The sequence below is a fragment of the Anopheles stephensi genome, chromosome 2 (assembly GCF_013141755.1).
Source record: "Anopheles stephensi strain Indian chromosome 2, UCI_ANSTEP_V1.0, whole genome shotgun sequence".
Taxonomy (NCBI): domain Eukaryota; kingdom Metazoa; phylum Arthropoda; class Insecta; order Diptera; family Culicidae; genus Anopheles; species Anopheles stephensi.
In genome coordinates, this window is record NC_050202.1 from 29,811,211 (window position 1) to 29,831,493 (window position 20,283).

The window sequence follows — 20,283 nt, forward strand, 5'->3', positions numbered from 1 at the left end:
AAATTGTACCATAGAATTAATTCTAGCTGATTATGTTACGCCAAGCGTAGAGCTGACTAATTTGCTACGGCTAAAATCAAGTCACAGAAAGCCAGAAATGGCAGGCCGAGACCTCTCGAGGTTGTAGTGCGAGCAAAGAAGAAAAAGATGTTACATCAAGCTAGATTCTTCTTCTACTTCTTCTTTTTGTCTTAGCGATTTACTAGGTCATTCCATCCATCTAATTGGTTACTAGACTTCTCGTAGTTTGATAGTCAACCCTACCTACGGGGGAACCCTGGTCCTAGCGTATTGAAGACCAAGTTATATTAGATCTAGTAAAACAGCAACAAAATAGATTTATAAAAATGACTGTAAATTCCTATAAAAAATTAAAAAATATAAATATAAAAATTTATAAAAAAACACAAACGAATGAACAAAAAGAAGAAAATGAATAAACTAATTAAAAGAATATGTAAAAATAGTTTAAGATTCCACAGCAAAGAAAGAAAAAAAACAAAAAAAAAACAAGTGAAAAGCGTTTAAAAGATCACAAAAAGCAATAGAAAATAAATGCAACAATGCAACAATTTCGATCACAATAAACAATCGAAAGTACATCCAGCAAATGATCAGAATGATCATACAATGTAACAATGCTAGGTGGCAAAATAAACAGACAGAGTTGACAATGTAGATCATCTTCACGTTTGATGTCTCGCCCTGTCCACAAACCACAAATCGAAATACAAATCCCCAAATCATACCACTTTATGACTCTCCGGTGACACTCTGGCGCTCATCGTCAGCTCTCAGCTCACTCTCGATGGAGCAGCACCATTGGCATATTTAGCTAACTTTGAGGTAGAAATCCGCGTTTCAAACCGACCAGCATCGCCATGTGTGTTAGGCATAACTTCACCCACACATCCTACAAACGTGTTTCACCGCCGTGGGAAGCATCGTATACCGGCTTTTTTTTCGCACAGAAGCGTGTAACACAAAGAGGCAGAATCATCCCCGGATGCCTGAAGAGTGGCGGACCATGTGTCAAAAACGCGGTGCAGAAACGACAAAGCATCATGTGCCGCAGCTTAAGCGAAATAGAGACCACAGAAACACACCACCCCGCCCAAGGGAGGGTTGGCGAGGGACAAGATGAACGAATGTTGAATTATAAATAATGATGAGCAAGCAAATGAGCCGCCCGCCCGTTTGCCCGTCTTTTGCTGCGGTTTTTCAGCTTCTAACCACCCACGGCTCACGACTCACGCAAATCGTGCTAAGGGCACATTCACAAGTAAGCGTGTTGTAGTGTGCGGTTTGTAGTGCCGAGGCAGAAAACAACAAAAAAAACTACAACCAAATGTGACTATCCTACCAAACACCACCACTACTATATTTTGTCGCTTTCAGCAGTTTTTCTTGCTTTGAATCATCAACATTTGTTTCAGTTTCGCCGTCGCCGGTAGTGTAACTTCGCTGCTCTCATCCGTTCGTTCCTATACATATGAGCATCCTCTTCAAGGAACTCCGGAGTGGTCGGGGTGGTGGTGGTCTCCCCGATCGATCGGATGTAGTTTACGAGCTTCTAAAGAAGACTGGTCGAGAACATCCTAGTGCTGATTCTTGCGGTCATAAAACGAGCTATTCCCGGGCAGCAGCAGAAGTAGCAGCAATGGCCCGAAGGAAACAATACTGACATTTACTTCGATAAGGACGACATCGACACACACACACACACACACACCCCTGACACACTCATAATCCTTTCAAACAATCCATTCGCTAATGGAAGAATACACTCTCTTTCAGAATCGTTTGCCCCGCTTTTATACCTTCTAGCCGCTCTAGATCAAGAGAAATCCACCTCCACCTCGCGCCTTGTACATAGGACGTTTTGAGTACACCCCTGGGGAGAGAGCAGTTGGGAAAAGTCATCTGCCTTCGGAGACCTCGGGCGCACATAGAGACAGAGCCACGGGGGGCAAAGGTGCGACGAAATCTCATCATCTCATGACGTCATTCGATCTCCTTGACCGAAAAACTGTCATTCGCGCCGCGTTGTTCACACACACAAGAGCTTCGTGCTCAAAGTGCTCCATCATCAACTCTCAGCTCCCCGAATATGTTGGGCAACCTTCCAAACAGCTTTTCTGCTCTCGCATCATATGGGGACAACGCACGAGTCGCACAGAGTCACAATCTAGGACGAACTAGGACGAACTCTCGGGCGAGATGAGCGAGAAGCTGCCGCGCCGACTTCCGAGAGATCGGTGAGAACGATAGCTCCGATGTAGAATTCGATATCGGCTCAGCTCACTGTGCCGTGCGATAGGATGAGTTCTCGCACAAGCATCTGTTCGCGAGATATCTTTCTCAAGTGGAAAACCATGCTGCTGAGTTGAGATAAGATTAAGAGCGCGTGAGAAGATCGATTCCGCTAGCGTTGTGCGGAAAAGTTGAACAGTGATGCTGAGTGAGCTGACTCGCTCACTAGGTTGGGAGAGCTGATGAGCTCCACAACAAATGAGCAAACGTGGAGAGCGAAGAACGTGACAGATATTTCTCTGGATTGCTTATTTTTGGGGGTCAATAATGGGAATAATAACATCACAAAAAATGCCAATCATAGAACTAGGCCAATTGTTATCTCTGCTATCGGGATGGATATCCGATGAAACGATAAGAAGCTCGTAAAGATAGTTTTAGGATAGATAGATAGGAGCTGTAAGGAATAGACTCCAAACCTGATTAGCATTCCATGCACGAAAAACTAAAGCATTCCACGCATGTGACCAATACTTTTAAAAAGCAAAGCACGCCATTTTGAACGAAATAATACGACACCAGTAACAATGAAAACACACACGCACACAACGCATTTTGACCGAGGTGGCACAAGATGGATGTGAAATGACGGTTACTGTCCCTTTTTGGACCCGCATAACCCCCCTGGTTTCGCATCATTCTTCCATTTTGGTAGGCTCAATGTCAACTGCTTTTGCGTGTGCAGAACGAACCGCTTGCCATCCGCTATATGATCGATCGAACGTAACACACCAGCATCTACACACACACACACACACACACAACCACACACGCTTCATTTCTGAGCTGTATTGAACGACAGTCGGCAGTAAATTACTACTGTGATGTAATGTAAATGAAAGAAAACATAAAACAAGTGATAAGAAAGGTGTCAGAGGTGCACAATAACAGAAACAACCATGGCAATGAAAGACAAGGTTAGAAGAAGAATTGGATGGAAGATGAGTCATTATTCGAACCCTGTAGCTGTATTCGAAAAGGTATTTTGTAGCATATAAACATCCTTCATTTTAGACGTCATACTTCTACCCGAATGCTGCATTTGAACAACATCGACCGACCGATACATCTGTTTCAATGTTGATCCAGCTGGTTTGCGGTTGGTGCACTTGGAATCGTTTTGACCATCTTGATACAAAACATGGTTTTGGATACGGATACTTTGGACCGGGGTTCAAATCCCATCTGGACCGTTCCCCCATAGTGAGGACTGACTTTTCAACTAAGTGGTATCAAAAAGTGTAGTAAGTGACAGGGAAGAGATCGTTAGGCCAAGAAAGAAGAGGACTTTGGACAATTCGTTGGGTGAATATCGTAACCTATATTTCAATGTCCCTGAAGCTCTGCAGTTCATCGAAGTTGATATGACAAATCATCAAACACTCTTTCTCTTTCCCTTCTTGGCCTAACGCCCTCGTAGGTCATGGCTGCCATTTCTGGCTTACTAGATTTAATAATACCACGTAGTTAGATAGGAAGACCTCACTACGGGCATGAGGATCCGGATGGGATTTGATCCCTTCAGAGATCATATCAAACTACGCCTCAACGATGAAGAGTGCTAATCAATTTTTTAATATGGCTTTGGGAACATTACAGAGCCATCACCAACGAGTCAACACAATAATTTCTTTTTCTCCTTAGGCTCCCCAACTAAGGACTTGAGAGGTCCTGGCCTGCCGTTAGTGGACTCCTTTGACTACCTTATTCAAAGGTGGATAGTCAGTCCTTTATACTGGGACACGATCTGGATGGGATTCGATCACTGGTTTTGCCATAGGAAGACCTGCGTCATTACTGAGTTTACCAATCAAGCCACCCCAGCAAAAATATTTCAAATCCACTCATAAGTTCTTTATCACATTCAGGAACAACTCACCATACACATCCTATACATGAGTTGTGGATGTTACAAAACATTAAGTTAAAAGCTGCCTATAAATCGATTCACGTGCTCTAATGGCTAATAAATTCAACATTACAACAACAAACCCATCAGTAGTGTAGACCGAGAAAAAGTGTTTCTAATGCGTCACAAACGCAGCCACCAAGCCAGCACACTTCTTTAGCTAATCACAATCTGTCTGCTGCTAATCAAAAATTAATCTCAATTAGCTTCTGACTCACCTTCGGTGCTTTGGTAGTCCATTTTTGCACCCTACTCTCTCCCTATATACCTACCACTCACCCTCCTCCGTAACCCTTCTTCTCGCACGGCATTAAAATCGGCGATTCACCACACGTTTCTACGCGCATTCCGAAAACAACAGTATGACGCCCGACCAGTGTTGTTACTGCTCAAATCTAATTACTTCGGTTTTCAGGTCAACGATGAGATGGTCCACGGAACGTTGTGGACCATCCTCTCGAGCGGCGTAGTTGGAAAACTACGACACACCCTTCAAAAAACCCCTTCTCTCCGTTCCCGGTGCATCCAGGGATTCATCATTCCCCAAGCAAATGTACCCGGGCTGGCAGCAGCAGCAGCAGCAAGTCTGTGTGATCCTCCGGGTCCTCCCAGCGTTAACCGCGATATTGCAAAACGGGGGGGGGGGGGGGGGGGGGGGTCGAGTGTCGGTAACTTTTACTGCCGGAACATGCCCGTGGGGCTAGCCTGCTTTTGTACGGGCCAGCAGCAGCAGCAGCAGCAGCAGCAGCAGAGACTTACGAGTTAATTTTATGATCCACTTGCAGCGTGCAACTGATATTGGCTACTGCCGCATTCGACGAGCAACAACAGCAACAACGTCTGGTGCGCGCGCTGTCGGTGTGCTGTCAGCGTAGTAAAACCCTCGAGTGTGCGCTTCTTGAAAAGCACATGCTGGTGCAGAGATTAAAAATGGTTACACTAATGCTACTGACTGCTCCATTTTACGAAAATAGTATCAAGCCGCCGGTGAAACGGTATCGATCGTCATGGGGCATGGGACGTCGTCATGTTACTACGGCAAGGAGTTCCTTGGAGCATCGTTTTTTGAGCGAAATCAAACAGATTTTAAGACGCATTGCTCTCTGCTTGCTGGTCTTAAAAGCATTAAAAACAATAATATTTTATTCCTTTTAGCTTGCCCTGCTAATACCGATCACCGGCCCTGACCGACGTTAAGTGCGAACGTCATTGGTAAGACACTTTCGCACATCCGATTGTACAAAAATAGGATCAATGCGCATCGACATGAGCTCCGTATAGGAGGAGGTATCAGATGCTCACAAACCATACCAAATGAAGGAAAAATCCCTAACCAGATTACATTTCTTCCAGCTCAACTAAAAATTTGTGAAACACCCCTTTGGAAGAGAAAATTGAGAAAAATGGATTGCGAAAACAGAGCTCCCATACCTAAAAACCTTCACCGGGTTGGAATTTCACCGCCTTCACAAACGAAAATCCCATCTTTTGAACGGCAAAGCAAGGAAGTAATACCATCGCTGCTGTGTGCGCTACAGTGCTGGCAGAAAAATAAAAACATGTGGAAACTTCGAAAAGAAGCCGAAATTCACCGTCCCCTCACTCCAACCGCCAAAAAAACCACAAAATGACCATCTATCCTCTGCCGTTAATGGTCGCCTGCTTCTACTCTCCATCCCACCTATCGGCATCCCACTGTCGGCACTCGAAAGCATACCACCATGGCTATAAGCTGGTACCACCTGCTGCTGCTGCTACTGTTGTTGCTGCTACTACACTAACATCATCTTGAACACCAACGGAGCAGTAGCAGCAGAAGCAGCGTCAGTAGTAATGGCTTTTCTTTTCGTTTTCACTCTCTTCACACAGCAAAACATACAGCAAACGATGGGGAACCAACCACCGTGCAACAATCGATTCGTCACCATTTTCACTCCGACTTCCTCTGCAAAGTAAACCTAAAATGGGAACAGCAAAACAGGCTTGCCCACCACCAGCGGAGACCTCTGCTGCTACTGCCGGACATTTCGGTGTAAAAGAAATACATCACCGTTTCCCTGCGCTGTGGGTGTGATGTGGATGCAAAATGCGTATCTCGCCGAGTTGCAAAAATGTAGCCTCTGCTTTGAACCTTCAAGACTTCGTGTAGGAGGGAAAAGAGCAGCGTGGTGTAAACAAAATTTAAACCAGCAGGTCCATCATCGGTTCCGTCCCGTTCGACAGCCAACGTTACTCTCGCCTGTCTGCGTGAGTGTACAGGGATAGCAAGCGTTTTTTTGGCGTGTATACATAGAACACATTAGTGGGGGAAGAGAAAAATATTCACAGCCATAAACATACGACACTCACTGTAGCAGCATTCGAGTAGTAGCAGTAGTGGTAGTACCGGAGCGAAAACGCTCCCCAACAAGTCTGGGCAAAATTCAATTTTTCAATCCCCAGCACCTGTCAAACTGTTCGTTCGAGAGACAAGTGAAAATCTAAACAACGTAATCGAAACATCGTTTAGGCAACAAGGCAAGACACTAACCAGCGAGAGCATTGACAGGGAAGCGAGTTTAACCCCCTCGGACATTTTCCCACCGGGTGCACCCAGGGCATTAACGGCTCTAATGGACAATGGTGAGGTTAAACTCCTATTCCCAAGGTCCCCCCCCTGTGCTGCATCCTTTTTGCTGCTGTGATCGCCGATCACACGCAATTAAGACCACTGGTTTCCGATTAAGATCCGAAAAATTGGAGCTTGATTTGGATCATGGCCTCGTGACACCAATAGGTTCAACGGCTGACCTTTCCCACAGCTCGATTGATTCTAAGACTAACATCTTCATTCTTATCGCGATCGGTGCCGTTCCGGTGAAGATGGTGCCCAATGAAGCTGTTTAATCTATTATCAATAATCAGACAGTAGCCATCTTAAGAGTCTTTTTTTGCTTCCGGCTCTCTGTACATCCAAGAACTTTTTGCCAAGACCAGTGATGGCGATGCTTCCTTTCCTTTTTGATCCCTCCTACTATCGGATCATCTTGTAGCGTCTTCATCGTCTACGGATGTGATGTATTTCATCGGAAAAAAAAGAATTAAAAGCTGCTCGCATGGAATCTTCCCTCAGATGGAGGAAGGTCATCAACTCATTGCTTCGGTACGGTTGGTTCTACTGGCATTCACTTAACGGGTGACTGCCACCACTCTGGCGTGTTATCAGCCAGACCCACCCTTGCTTTCGATGCTTTCCGGACCCTTGGTTCCTCCACCTCCCCCTCCCCTTCGGAATGGCTTACCCTGCTCTACCGGTTCTCCCCTTTGTCATATCGCGTGCAGCGCGTAAGCGTTCTCTCTTATCTTTCCAGCTTTCTCTCCTTCACACACTCCTCCCAATGCCGTTGGTAAAGAGAGAGCCTATAGTCCGTCAGAAATTAACAATCAAGAGGACTCCACAACCAACGGCATGCGCTTCAATAACTGAAGCTATCAGGCGACCGTTCCGTTTACCAGCCCTTTGAACATGGTCCGCTGGCCGCTTATCTTCAGCGCTACGCAAGTTGTGGTACATGTATGCCGGGAACAACACATTGAAGATGGCAATTTCAAGTGGGATAAATATTTTCATAGTTAAAATGTTTGAAAATTTAAAATTGAGATGCTTGCATTAACACGCTACAATGCTATAAACAATATGTTTCTCCTAAAACCTCTACCACAACCATTTGTCGTCTCGATCTGACATTTCTAGCTTACTTAACTTGATATTACCCTTAATAGCTGTATTACAGATCATTTCATTTGGCTATCACTCGTCAGTTAGAGATGAAGAATTTAATGCTCAAATAACTTACAATGTTGCTCCAACTTAGGAAAGCTCGATTTGTAGCCATAAAAGTTTAAATTTTTTATCTGGCATATAGGAATACAGGGTGGTAAATTCGGGATAAATTAGACAATTTCTAAAGGTATAATAAAATCTTCTTCTTCCACATTCTTTTTGCGCCTAACGACCCTTTAAGGTCTTGCCTGCCATTGCTGGCTTACTAGACTTATTGATACCGCATAGATGGATAGTCAGTCCTCACTATGGGGGAACGGCCCAGTTGGGACTTGAACCCTGATCATGCCGTGTGAAGGGCCGGCGCCGATGTCACATCTACCACCGTACCCGCCCCAGAAAATCTTCTTTGTATCAATTATACTTTTTACTAGTTTCACTCAATCTAGCCTCCATTAGTTTCAAAATCCTGCCTCGAAACCCTGCACAAGCTGATGCTATATTCTCCCGAAAAGTCCTCAGTGCGTTACTGATATCATTTTCAATTGCACTTCATTTAAAAGTTTGGGGAGTTTGGACTGGAGGAGCTGTAGAAATTTGTCAACCATATTTGTCTTTCGCAAAGAAGTGGACAAGGATCGATTCTTGCTGCCATACACTTGGTTTACAGTGTACAGGACTCCACGTTGTCCGTTGAAGTCAACCTGAGACCTTCTTTGAAAAAGGCATCACCTTTAGAGGATACATTTCCAAAAATCATTACACCATTGAGCAGTACTCACGATATCCCCATCTTATTTCCCGGTGCTCATCATCTCGATGAAAGATATTATTCTGGTGGATTCCAAGAGAAGTATCCAAACTTTTGAAAAATATTGCAAAAATTTGTCCCACAGTTGGTGGCTTCATTAAATCATGATCATGAATTTTTCTATCATCATGTAAAAAAGTGACAATCGAACCTATTATTTACGTTCTATCCTTTGAAAATGCTTGAGAGTGTTCAATTTAGATACAATTCTTCTAGATCCATTCTATAAATGGATTATAGCCATGCATGTAGCCCACATTTCCATTTTGCTATCTTGCCCCCCTCCATTTCTAATACTCTGCCAACTATTGGAATAGTGTCGCCGGAATAGCATCTGCTATTCGGACCAGAATCGTTCTGCACATCCACAGACCCAACCATGCTCGTATGCATCGGGATTACCCAACCATCAAAGAGCCTTGATGAACGATGACGACTTCTGGCTGGACTTTAAAATCAATACTCACTGGCACACTTCTGCTTCGTGGAACAATTATGAAAGCGTGCTCTCGAGCCAGCAACTGGGCTCCATTCGGTAGCCCCTTAAACCACATACCATTCTGCACATAATTACACAAGAGTGTTGAGGCAACGTGCTAGATATTCTAGAATGTATTAGGTATAGTACCTTACTTGAGCAGTAGAAGAATATATAAATTTTAATAGAATAGTTGGTATTAGCATTGGGTTCGGATTTCTATCCGTAATTCTAGTAAAACAGATCATAAAATTTCGCAAAACCCGACCACACATCCCGCCCGTTCAGAAACTCAAACTTTCACCATGGTGAGAAAATGAGTTACACAGCCGATGAGCAGAGGAGGAAAATCAAATGGTGAATTTCACTGCCCGGTGAGACACTACCCGCTCACTGTGTTCCATTCTCGGAGAGTCTTACACACGTGAAAGTGAGCAGTGAGCGTAGTTGCGGACGAGTTCTTCGTGAAATGGAAACCACCGCTTGGGCGCTTCTGCTGCTCACCACGCCAGCGACATTTGATTTCGCGTTCGGAAAAGCTCACTGTCGGAAAATCGATTTTTCACATATAATTATGTAAAACCGAGCGTGTTTTTCTCCGCAAATCGGCCGTCGAACGATGTGTTTCGGCCGTGTGAAAGCGCCACCATACATCCGGTAAAAATCCCCATAATTACGGGCAAAGTTAGTGATCTCCCGTAAGTTGGCTCCTTAGCATCTTAGTATCTTTCCCACACACACGCACACACAAACACTTACCTCAATTTTCTTTCCGACGTTTCTGTGAAACAATTTCCCGCAGTACCGCAGCCGCTTTACAATTTCCGCTTCACTGGACCTTTTTTTGCCAGCCAAGTACACTTAACAATTGCTTCCAGCACGATGATAACAGCACACACACCGGCACTCCAACAGCCACACACACACACAAACAGCACAGCACAAACACGCACAGGCAAACGCACCACCTGAGTGGCTGGCACTTTTATGGTGAGATATTTTCACACCTTTTGCCTTTAGGTTACTTTTGCTTTCGATTATATAAATACTATCTATGTTTGGTTGCCTCGTTGCTGCAGCTGCGTTGCGTTAGTGGTGCGCGAAGGAATCCACCACTTCTTCCGCTGGGTGAAGAAGAACTTCCGCCAACACCAGCCACCACCGCCAGTCGGAAAATCAATTGGCGGAAGCGATTCACGGGAACACAACAGGACGCGCACACACGCACACACGGACGCACACCAATTACACAGACACACGACACCAGTGCACACACACCATCCCGTGTCGGTGAATCTTGGCCAGGCGCATCGCACCGATGCGCGAATGGATGTGTGCCTGCAGCTGTGCACGGGCACGTACGTCCTCCAGGTGGTCGTTCGCACAATTCAACACGATGGTGTTTCTGCGGCTGGCTGGAAAAAAAGGAGATAGAAAAACCGTCAAGCATTTACACCCACGACCCGTAACAGCAGGCCCTTGCCGCTGTACAAAACAACACCCTCACACAGCCACACAAACGCGCGCGCGCTCGGACGCACCAATGGGGGGGGATGTGTAGCTGTCAAACCGAGAGCCTTCGAGGCCTACTTAGGTTGTGCAGCGCGTTACGCATTCTTCAAAACATCCTAAGCTGTTAACCATTTCCACACACACACACACACAACGTCACTGGCCATCGTTTTTACGGGAGAAGACACTTGGGTAAATTGTCGCCCAAGAGTCGGTCGGTCACAAGTTCAACCGCTTTGATTGCTCCAAGTGTACGCCATATTCTAGTTACGAAACGGTAGGGCCATTCGTGGCCTCAGTTGCACGCACCCAGCTCCAACAACTGTTTTTCCTCGCCCAACAACACTCCACTGTACTCCATCGCTTCCCACACAGTTTTCACACAGTAGGCCGCTTCTTCCTCTTCTGCTCTGCGCTCAAACGCTCCCCGTCACTGGATCACACTGGGAATCCACAATTTTCCAACCCTTTTCTGGAGGGTTTTTTTTGCTCGATTATTCGGTGTTAGACACATTCACATTTTTTTCCATTGGAATTCTTCATCTGTATTCCAGCACCGTCGAGCGCAAGATACTGATCACCATCGTTGAGCACGAAGCATCCGGGTCGACACGGGGTACTAGCTACCACGGGTGTACTGTGTGGTGGATTGTGTAACACGCACGGATCAAGCGGAGGACGAAAGCCTGACAGCAAAAGTCCTGGCTGCTAGCGAACCCCACTAGCCCTGTCAGGCCCAGCATGGAAGGAAGAGGCCAAATGAAAGCAAAAAAAAAGGACAAAAAAAAAGGCAATAGTCCACCTTCACGAACGATCCAACAGCTCCGGCCGCACCAACGTCGTGAGTAAAACTGTGACTATGAGTGTCCTTAGTGGAGCTGACAAACCGTCGAATCCGTCGTTCGATTTCTCGGGAAAAATTCTTGCTCACACCGTGAAAAGCCGTGTGAGGTGAGAGTCTCATTTTCTTTTTAGGTAAAAAAAAACATCGACACAACAACTCTCTTTCCCTCTCTCGTTGATGTATGAGGATTTTTGTGAAGAATTGCTGGCTGATTTTTCCACCATGTCGATGCGCTACTCCTGGGCCGGAGACGGATCTTCACACGTATTTCACTATCCAGCACCAACAACAGAAGGGAAACCAAGCGAGAAGAAAATTTAACTCCAAACCTTATTCGGTCGATTTTTCCTCAATTTTCCTTTCGCGCTCACCACTGTGTGATTCTCGCGTGTCTTTCTTTCTGCTCTCATCTCATATCCTATGGCTGAGAGAAAGTTCACCAGTTCTCGCTCGCTCGCTAGCGCTTTTCCCACACACCTCGCCGCTCAGGGAAAAGGAAAAGAACAAAGTTTTACTCTCCCACAGCTGCGAGAGAGCGACACTGCAAAAGGCTGGCACTGGCAGGATGGGTGAGAAAAATCGACCCACAATCGCTACCGTGAGCCGAGACATCATCAGCTCACTCGACGACTGTGAGGGAAATGGTATGAGCGAGAGTTGGAAAATGCTATACCACATACGCACACACACACACATACAAATACTTATTACATAATTTCTTCCGACCGTCGTCGATGATTTGGTCAAATAACACCAAAAACCTGAACCGAAAAAAGGCTCACCACACAGCGCGATATTTTCACACGTACACGGTGGCCATCAGGGTGGAAATTTTTGGTCACACACTCACACGCCTAATTCATTTTCTCGAACTAGGTTTTTTTCTAATCAATCTGGAGATACTTGGTGGCTATTTTAATAGCACCACGGATGCCGCAATCCTTGTGCTTATTGATTTTCTTGGGCTACGAGAAGAATGTCACAGTAAACTTTTCCTAGTTCCCCTGGTTATCTTGTGGTGGTACTGTTCCATATACCTTAGCAGCAATATTTTCCATTGCTTCGAAACGCGGCACACACAAACAAACGATTCTAAATTAAAATTCAACAAACTGTGTGATCATGGCACGGTCGGGCCCCAGCAAAGCAATAAGCGAAACACTGACAGAAAAAGAAAAAAACACTCGCTTTCCACACGACTGACCGCACGACGATGATGGTGTCGGGGTGTCTAATGTGAACCATCCCCATATATACATACGGGGGGGCGCTCTAGATGTGTGTGCGCTTAATATAGTCCTAATGGCGGTTGTTTCGCTAAACACACTCGACTCCGTTTTCGTTTGCTTCACGGTTTTTTTTCTCGTCGGAACTATGCACATATCAAGTGCTTCAGAGCATCCACACCTTGACATAAATGCGCGCACATATACCAACACACACACACACAGATGCGATCGATCTGATCGATTTTAGTCGAAAATGTTCAACCACTGCCAACACATCACATGCCCTTCCCCATTGAGAAACTATTGAGTTTTCCGTCAACTGTGTTCCTCCACCAGCGGAGCACGTTGAAGGGCCATCCCACTCTCACATGGCTAGCTCATGTTTCAGGGTCACAGAAATTACAGGATATTGAGCGGTATATTTTTTTCCTTTTCGTGTTCATACTGTCCCTTCTACACCGGGTCGAATGGAATCGATTCCCTCGACACGAAACGATGTGCTGACCAACACCTGTGCTTCACTTTACTCTATTTGATGGGTACGTTTCACATATCGCACGAAATGGGAACCAAAAATTATCTTGCTGCCCCCCCCCCCAATTAAGTAGTGGCAGCGGTGGAAGAAAATTGCCAGCACCGAGCACTAAATTCACCTCAGAACAAAACTCCACAAGCAGAGACAGCACCACACGAAGCGACTAGCGCGCGACCACTTGCGGCGAACTTGCAGCGTGTGTGCCTCTCGCACTGGCAATGCTGCTCCCAAGCCGTGAGTCGCTCACGGATGGGCCAATTTCAGCAAACGGCCCCCAAGAGCAACCTCCCACTCCGTGGTGCTGGCTGGCGCGGCGAGAGAAACCCCAACAGTGAAAGAGACATTTTCCACAGCTCAGGCAACTCTCTTTCATCGCCCCCGTAAGGAACGTGTGAGAAAAATCGCTGGTTCAAGAGCTGGAAAATTGTAAAGTTCTCGTACGGGGGGCGGGGGGAAGTGGCTTTGTTTTCCCCCTATTTTTCGCAAGGTTTTTCCGAGCTATGAAAATGGTTCGATGGGCTGTGAACGGTGAGACGGTTTACTCGCCCACCAGTGAAACTGAGCGTGAGCAAAAAAGGTCAGCTCACTCACAACAAGCTCATGTTTATCGAATATCTCACCGGGGGAAAGACACGACCGCACGCAATTAAGCAGTGAACCTTCGAGCACATGTGTACGGTACGCGGACTGCCTACCTAAAGTATGCCGGAACTGTTGTATAATTAGATGTTGGGGATTTGGGAGCAATATTCCGACATGCCCTAGTGTGGTTGATGTTCCCGAGCACGCCACCAGCTATGTATGCTCCCGGCAGCAAGTTCAGATCTCGCTCCAAGTGAATATCGTGAACAATAGCACGCATGTGATAAATTCCCTAAAAATAGATATCGATGGGTGCAGCATTGTTGGATTTTGTTATAGTCGCAAGTCAATAGGTCTTATCAAACCGTCGCTGTGAAGTATAACGATTAGATAGCATTTTTGAGGCTGCTTATCTCAACTTACGCCTCAATAACAATATCCATACATAATGCTATCAGCTATAATATCATGCTTATTGCTTATGGTTTTTTACGTGCATTGTTGGAAATAATTAATTGTTTTTGACTTTTCACAGCATACCTCTATATAAACTGTTTCCTTATATGTTCGCGTACATCATCCAGAAGATCATCATCATCATGGGCTTTACGAACCAAAAATCTGTCCGAGGCATACTGCAATTTTACATTTTCGGTGAATATTGTAGCCAAGTGGCCAGTATAAAAATGAGAGATCCCAAAGGGCAATTATCCTCCAGAAAGTGCCTGATCGATGAAAAAATGAACGAACGACCCATTTGATCTCACGCAAGACTGACTATCCGGCTACGGGTAAATTAAGTCCAGGAAGTCAGGAATGGCGATCCCTTGAGCATTGATCCCTTGTAGAGCGAAAGCGCAAAAAAGTTCTTTGCTAACCCTAGTTAACGACAACTCCATAGAAGACCAACTGAACGACCAGTATCTTCAACACCGGTTGAACGAGCTAAAAATGTAGATATAGAGGAGGATATACCTTAGGTTGGGGCGGTCCGGTAGTCGAAGCGATAACGGCGTCGGTCTTCACACGGCAAGGGCGGGATTCATATCCCATCCAGAACGCCTCCCCGTATACAGGGCTGACTACTTTGCTACGGGTAAAACTAAGTCACAGAAAGCCAGAAAAGGCAGGCTGAGACCTCTCGAGGTTCTAGTGCCAATAAAGAAGAAGATACCTTAGGTTTGATCATCTCCCTTTACAATCCTTCTAAATTGTGAGTTACGTGTGTATACTTTTTCCGTATAGAGCGACTTTTTGTCAGCAAGCATTAAAAGTTTCAATGTCCTTGCTAAATGTCGGTCGTGCCACTAGCCTCCTAAACCATTTCCGGCATGTTTGACTTAATTGTACTTCTTCTTCTTCCTTGGCCTGCTCCCATGGAGCACGTCTTAAAGACATGGCCTGGTGTCCAATCCGTTTCCAGGAAACTATAGCTTTCATAGCTGCTTCCGATCTCCCTCGGGTCTGACTCCACTTGATCCAGCGACCGTGATCGCTGTGATTCTGTACACCTCGTGCCCAACGGGTCGCTGGCGAGCACTTTCCTTGTAGGGCATAGGATGTCTGCATCACCAAACAACTCAGCTAGCTCGTGGTTCATTCTCCTTCTTCACATGCCCTGCTCGCACACACCGCCAAATATAGCCCGTAGCACACGTCGCTTAAAAATTACGAGTGCATTGGTGTCCTCCGCCTGCATGGTCCAGGACTCGTGCCCGTAGAAGATTAGCGGCCGTATCAGAGTGCGATATATGGCGCATTTCTAGGAGGAGTCTTCTAGATCTGGCTCTGATCTGGATTCTGACCTCTTACCTGACTTGATTGTAATGGTAGCTGAATAATCAGTCCTATGCAAACAAGGATAGCCCAGTCGAAAGCCGGCTCTTCCATGTGAAAAAGCTGTTCTAGCTGTGTTCAGCCACTAACAGTTGGTTGATGATAACCTCGAACTGGTAAGAATATCCATACGATTCATTCGCAAACATGTAAGATCTCAGTTACATCTTTCCCTTTCCCCATGTACCGAATGTACCCAACCGGCCAATTGTTCCAAGCGTTCTACATCTACACCACCACGAATCTAAACAGCGCAAGTCACGACCGCTCGCTCGGTACATTCTCATCCACATCCCGACCGAACACGTTGGGGAGGGGGGGCCCACGGCTCAAAACTTTGGCCACGCTGCCCGCCCGTATCTTCCCCAACGGGAGAACCGGCAATATGAAGCACGGAGCAGTAGTAGGCGCAGTCCGATATTTATATTTAGAAACGTTTCACAGCGTTGGCCAGCCCAAGCCAGCATGTGTGTGTGTTGAGCTGTAGTAGCTATCCCCGAGACGCCAGATGCACCAAAACACCCGTTGATGAGGCGCGCAACTGAGGACCGATTGGTTTGACCCGGGGGAGGAAAAGTGGAGAGACAACACACGACTCTTCTCAATCGGCTCTACACACCCGGCAGAGTTCCTGCGATCCACAACACAACAGCCGGATTTATGCTTCTGGTCGTCGGGAACGAATAAACTTACCAACCGACCAACCGATCGATCGATTTTCGTGTCTCGAAAAGGTGGAAAATTCAATTCCCGAGCAGGCAGGCTGGCTGGCTGGCTGCTGGCAGGTTATGCAATGTGTGTTCGGAGTGGCCGTTTTCGTCGTTTTTCCTTTTTTTGCACTACTGTCCCGATGGGTGCATGTGTGCGGTAACCGGGTTGGTCCCCGGCCCCGGAACGTATAAATGAAAATGGAGATTGATTTTTGTTGTTGTTCTTTTCGCTTTCTTTTTTGCAAAATCAAACCACCCTACAGATTGGTGCTGCTGCTTTCCTTTCTTGAGGCATCCTCTTGTCCGTGGTGAAATTGCTAATCAATTTTCATAATTTAGCACGGAAAAGGGAGGACTGTTTTTTTCTGTGTGCCCATTCTCCATTCGCTAAAAATAACCAGAAGAAGAAAAGGGAACTTATCGGCTTTATTTCCATCGCATCCCAGCCTGTCGTGTCGCTTCTTCCACGGTGAGCGCACGTTCGCTTCAAAATGCTCAATCACAGTGTTGGCGGCCGTTGCCTAATTAGCAAAGGTTTCCGCCATTCTCATTCTTTTATAGCTGGGTGAGTTTTCCTGATTTTGTTGTTGTGTGTAACAAAATACACTGAAACAGTACAATAAACGTGATCAACATTCCACAGTTACAGAATGTGTTTTTTAATGATCGGTAAGTAGTAGTGATGGGCCCCTGTTAGGCTCCGAGCCTAACGGGTCGGAGCCATCCATAAGCGACCCGGAATCGTTAAGAGACGTATTTCTCGTTCCAAAAGGGTTCGACCCATGGGTGGAATGAGTCTAGGTCGACCCGTAGGTTCAGGTCGACGCTTGAGCACGCCGAATTCGGTCTAAACCATGGGTCGTTCGGAAATCGTTGCACTTACGGGTCGAGCTCACGTATGCTTTGCTGCTTCTACGGGTTTCGGGTCGACCCAAACTCGATACACCTACGGGTCAAACTCGATTCCTATAGGAACGAACTCAACTCCAAGCCGATCCGTGAAAAGAGTCGTATGACCCATCACCAGTGCATAGCGTGACGTGCTTCGAGCGGTTTGCCGGCGCAACAAAAGCTTCCTGCTTCCACTAGTCCATCAGCTTCTCGTTTGTGGGGTGGGACATTCGGAACCATAAATTTGTCCACCACCAATGGATGGGCCAACATGCAGCATAGGATATGCAGCAACCGGTGAAACAAATCGAAAAGTAAAACAGGTCGCTTACGGAGCTCCGATAAGATGGTCACATTAACTCCGCCACACCGTGCGTTAGTCATTCCGGCCTCGGGCACATTTTTGCCCTCACTAATTGAGGCTACCACCCGGATGTCGATACAGGCAAGCAAGCAAAACCCGGCGGCCATCCTCGATTGTTGATGCATATAAGCGGCAAAAAGCCTCTGGCCGAGGACAGCGCGACAGCACGATGCACACACGACCAGCTCTTCTATGTTTACCTGCCTGTCATACTGTGACGATTCGCTCACTCGCTCTCCCGCTCTCTCTCTCTGTCTCTCGCCTTGCTTCAACCGCTGCATTCTTATCATCAGATGTGTAGAATTGCATTTAGGTCGCAGTAATGTACTATAAATCAACGCGTGCGGCACTGCCAACATCCAAATGCACCACAGAAACACAGTCACAACACGGCACACGGTGGGAAGTTAAAGCCTTCAACCTTGCGGATGTAAACAAACCGTCGTCTCGCTTCGCGCCTGAACGCATTCACCATCTCCAGCGAGACACACACACACAGAGAGAGAGAGAGACGCGAAACGCGCGGATCGCTCGCGGAAAATGAGCACAGTAGGCCGCGGGTTGGGTGGATTTTCCGTGTACACACCACCACCGGTCAAACAAAAGCCAATCATCGCATCACTTTCCCCCTTCGGTACCGTTCTAGCTTCGGTGCGACCGTTATCCGCGCGTTCTGACCATCGCTAGAAGACGTTTAATGGCCACCTGGAGGCCAGATTAAAATCGATCGATAACTGCTCATGCTTTCACACGTATTCCCGTCGCGAGCGTGTGCGTTTTTTTTTTGTGAGGTCCCGCTCGCTACGCACACTTATCCCCCACACACGCGAAAAAGACGAACGGCCCGGTACACACAAACACACACGCACAACACCGTACGAACACAGCGCTTTCACCTTTGATGAAATGATCGGTCCTATCGGCTGTGGGATGTGGACCTAACGCTGAAACCATCGCTATTTCATGTACATCGGTATGGAAGATAGTTCGATGTTTCAAGCGAATCGATTTCGCGTTAACCTTCTTTTTTCCCTCGAACTTTATCGGCAAGCAATTAAAAACACAGACGCGCGTCTTTCTTTGCCACTACACCTACACCGGAAAAATCAATGATCACACACGAAAGCGAGGTTTTGAAACGTGTACCCACGAGTCAGACAAACGAATCTTTTACTTACCGATTTTAGCCGCACCGATGTTTCCCCGCTCAGAAAAGAAAGATTGTTTTTAACCCGTGGGCTGCGTCGTTTTCGAGTTTGTTGCCATTAATGAGTCACTGTGTGCGGGAATTTCGCTGAATCCCAAGATCGCCCGTGAAAGGACAGCGTTTAGCGGCGCACGGGTATATTTTCATCGAGTATTGTCATCGCATATTTATGACTCGTTGTGCAGCTGCGGCCACATCAAGGTATATGGATATAGGGAGGTAGACCCAAGGTATGTAGATATAGAAGGTAGAGTTGTTTAGAGCAAATTGACATTTCTCGACCTGACATAACAGTTCCGTGGTGATCAAGGGGAAGGGTATTGAGAAGAGTGACGGCAGCGTCGGAGGAGGCGCCGGTGATGGTATCGCTAGCGATTTTTTGACGAAAAATGCAACCAAATATCGTCAATCGTCTGTGGGACAACACTTAATATGCGAAGATGACCCATAAATTAGCGAAATTGCTCAAAGGACTGAGAATCGAGGCTGTTTGTTCATCTTTGTTTCCCATACCATATGTTTTTGTAAACAAACTCTGACATAACTCGACTAAAATGTCGCCCTGTCAAATCGATAAAAATCCACCTTCTAAATACATACACCTTGAGGTAGACCCACCAACCAAGTGCTGTCTTAACCAAGGTGTATGGATATAGGAGGTAGAGCTGTTTAGAGCAAATTGACATTTCTCAACATGACATAACAGTTCCTCGGTCATCGAGGGGGAAGGGTATTGAGAAGAGTGGTGGAAGCGTCGAAGGAGGTGCCGGTGGTGGTATCGCTAGCGATTTTTTGACGAAAAATGCAACCAAATATCGTCAATTCTCTGTGGGACAGCATTTTATATGCGAAGATGACCCATCAACCAGGATAATACCATATGATTTTGTAAACAAACTCAGACATATCTCGACTAATATGGTGCTCTGTCAAATCGACAGAAAACCACCTTCAAAATACATACACCTTGTTTTGGAAAGGATGATGATTTTGTTACCTGGGTAGTTCTGCGTTTGACAGCACGGTTGTCAAATTCAGACCACACACTGGGACAAATGAACTTGTAAATGGTCAAATATCTTTTTTTTAAGGAGGGGCTTTATTTTAAGCTGATTAAACTTTTTGGTAAAAGACTCGAGAAGGCCCCCCTCTAGAATCTTTTGTGTGCAGCACTGTGGCCTGTGATTTTTATTGCACAGTCGGATTTTGTATGGTCATAACTAGTTTGATATAAACATTGTGCATTGTTCCCAAATACTGTTACTGGACAGTGAGTAGAACATGATAATATACATTGTA

General features: G+C 46.1%; 1 protein-coding gene across 19 annotated transcripts in view; it reads right to left on the reverse strand.

Annotated features, from left to right (window-relative positions):
* LOC118503406 (plasma membrane calcium-transporting ATPase 1) overlaps positions 1-19,144 on the reverse strand; it is a 59,731-nt gene extending 40,587 nt beyond the window's left edge. For 8 of the 19 annotated variants that reach the window (XM_036036636.1, XM_036036635.1, XM_036036633.1 and 5 more), the window contains exons 1-2: positions 18,956-19,144; positions 10,034-10,689 (exon numbers count right to left, since the gene is read on the reverse strand). The gene's annotated coding sequence lies outside the window, so the exon portion shown is untranslated. Of the gene's footprint in view, positions 1-10,033; positions 10,690-11,588; positions 11,651-12,667; positions 12,689-13,386; positions 13,407-13,496; positions 13,652-14,089; positions 14,109-17,977; positions 17,999-18,415; positions 18,533-18,673; positions 18,697-18,797; positions 18,817-18,873; positions 18,892-18,955 lie in introns of those variants that run through there. The other 11 variants (XM_036036623.1, XM_036036619.1, XM_036036615.1 and 8 more) reach the window with 11 other exon arrangements.
* Between the last annotated feature and the right edge of the window lie 1,139 nt (positions 19,145-20,283).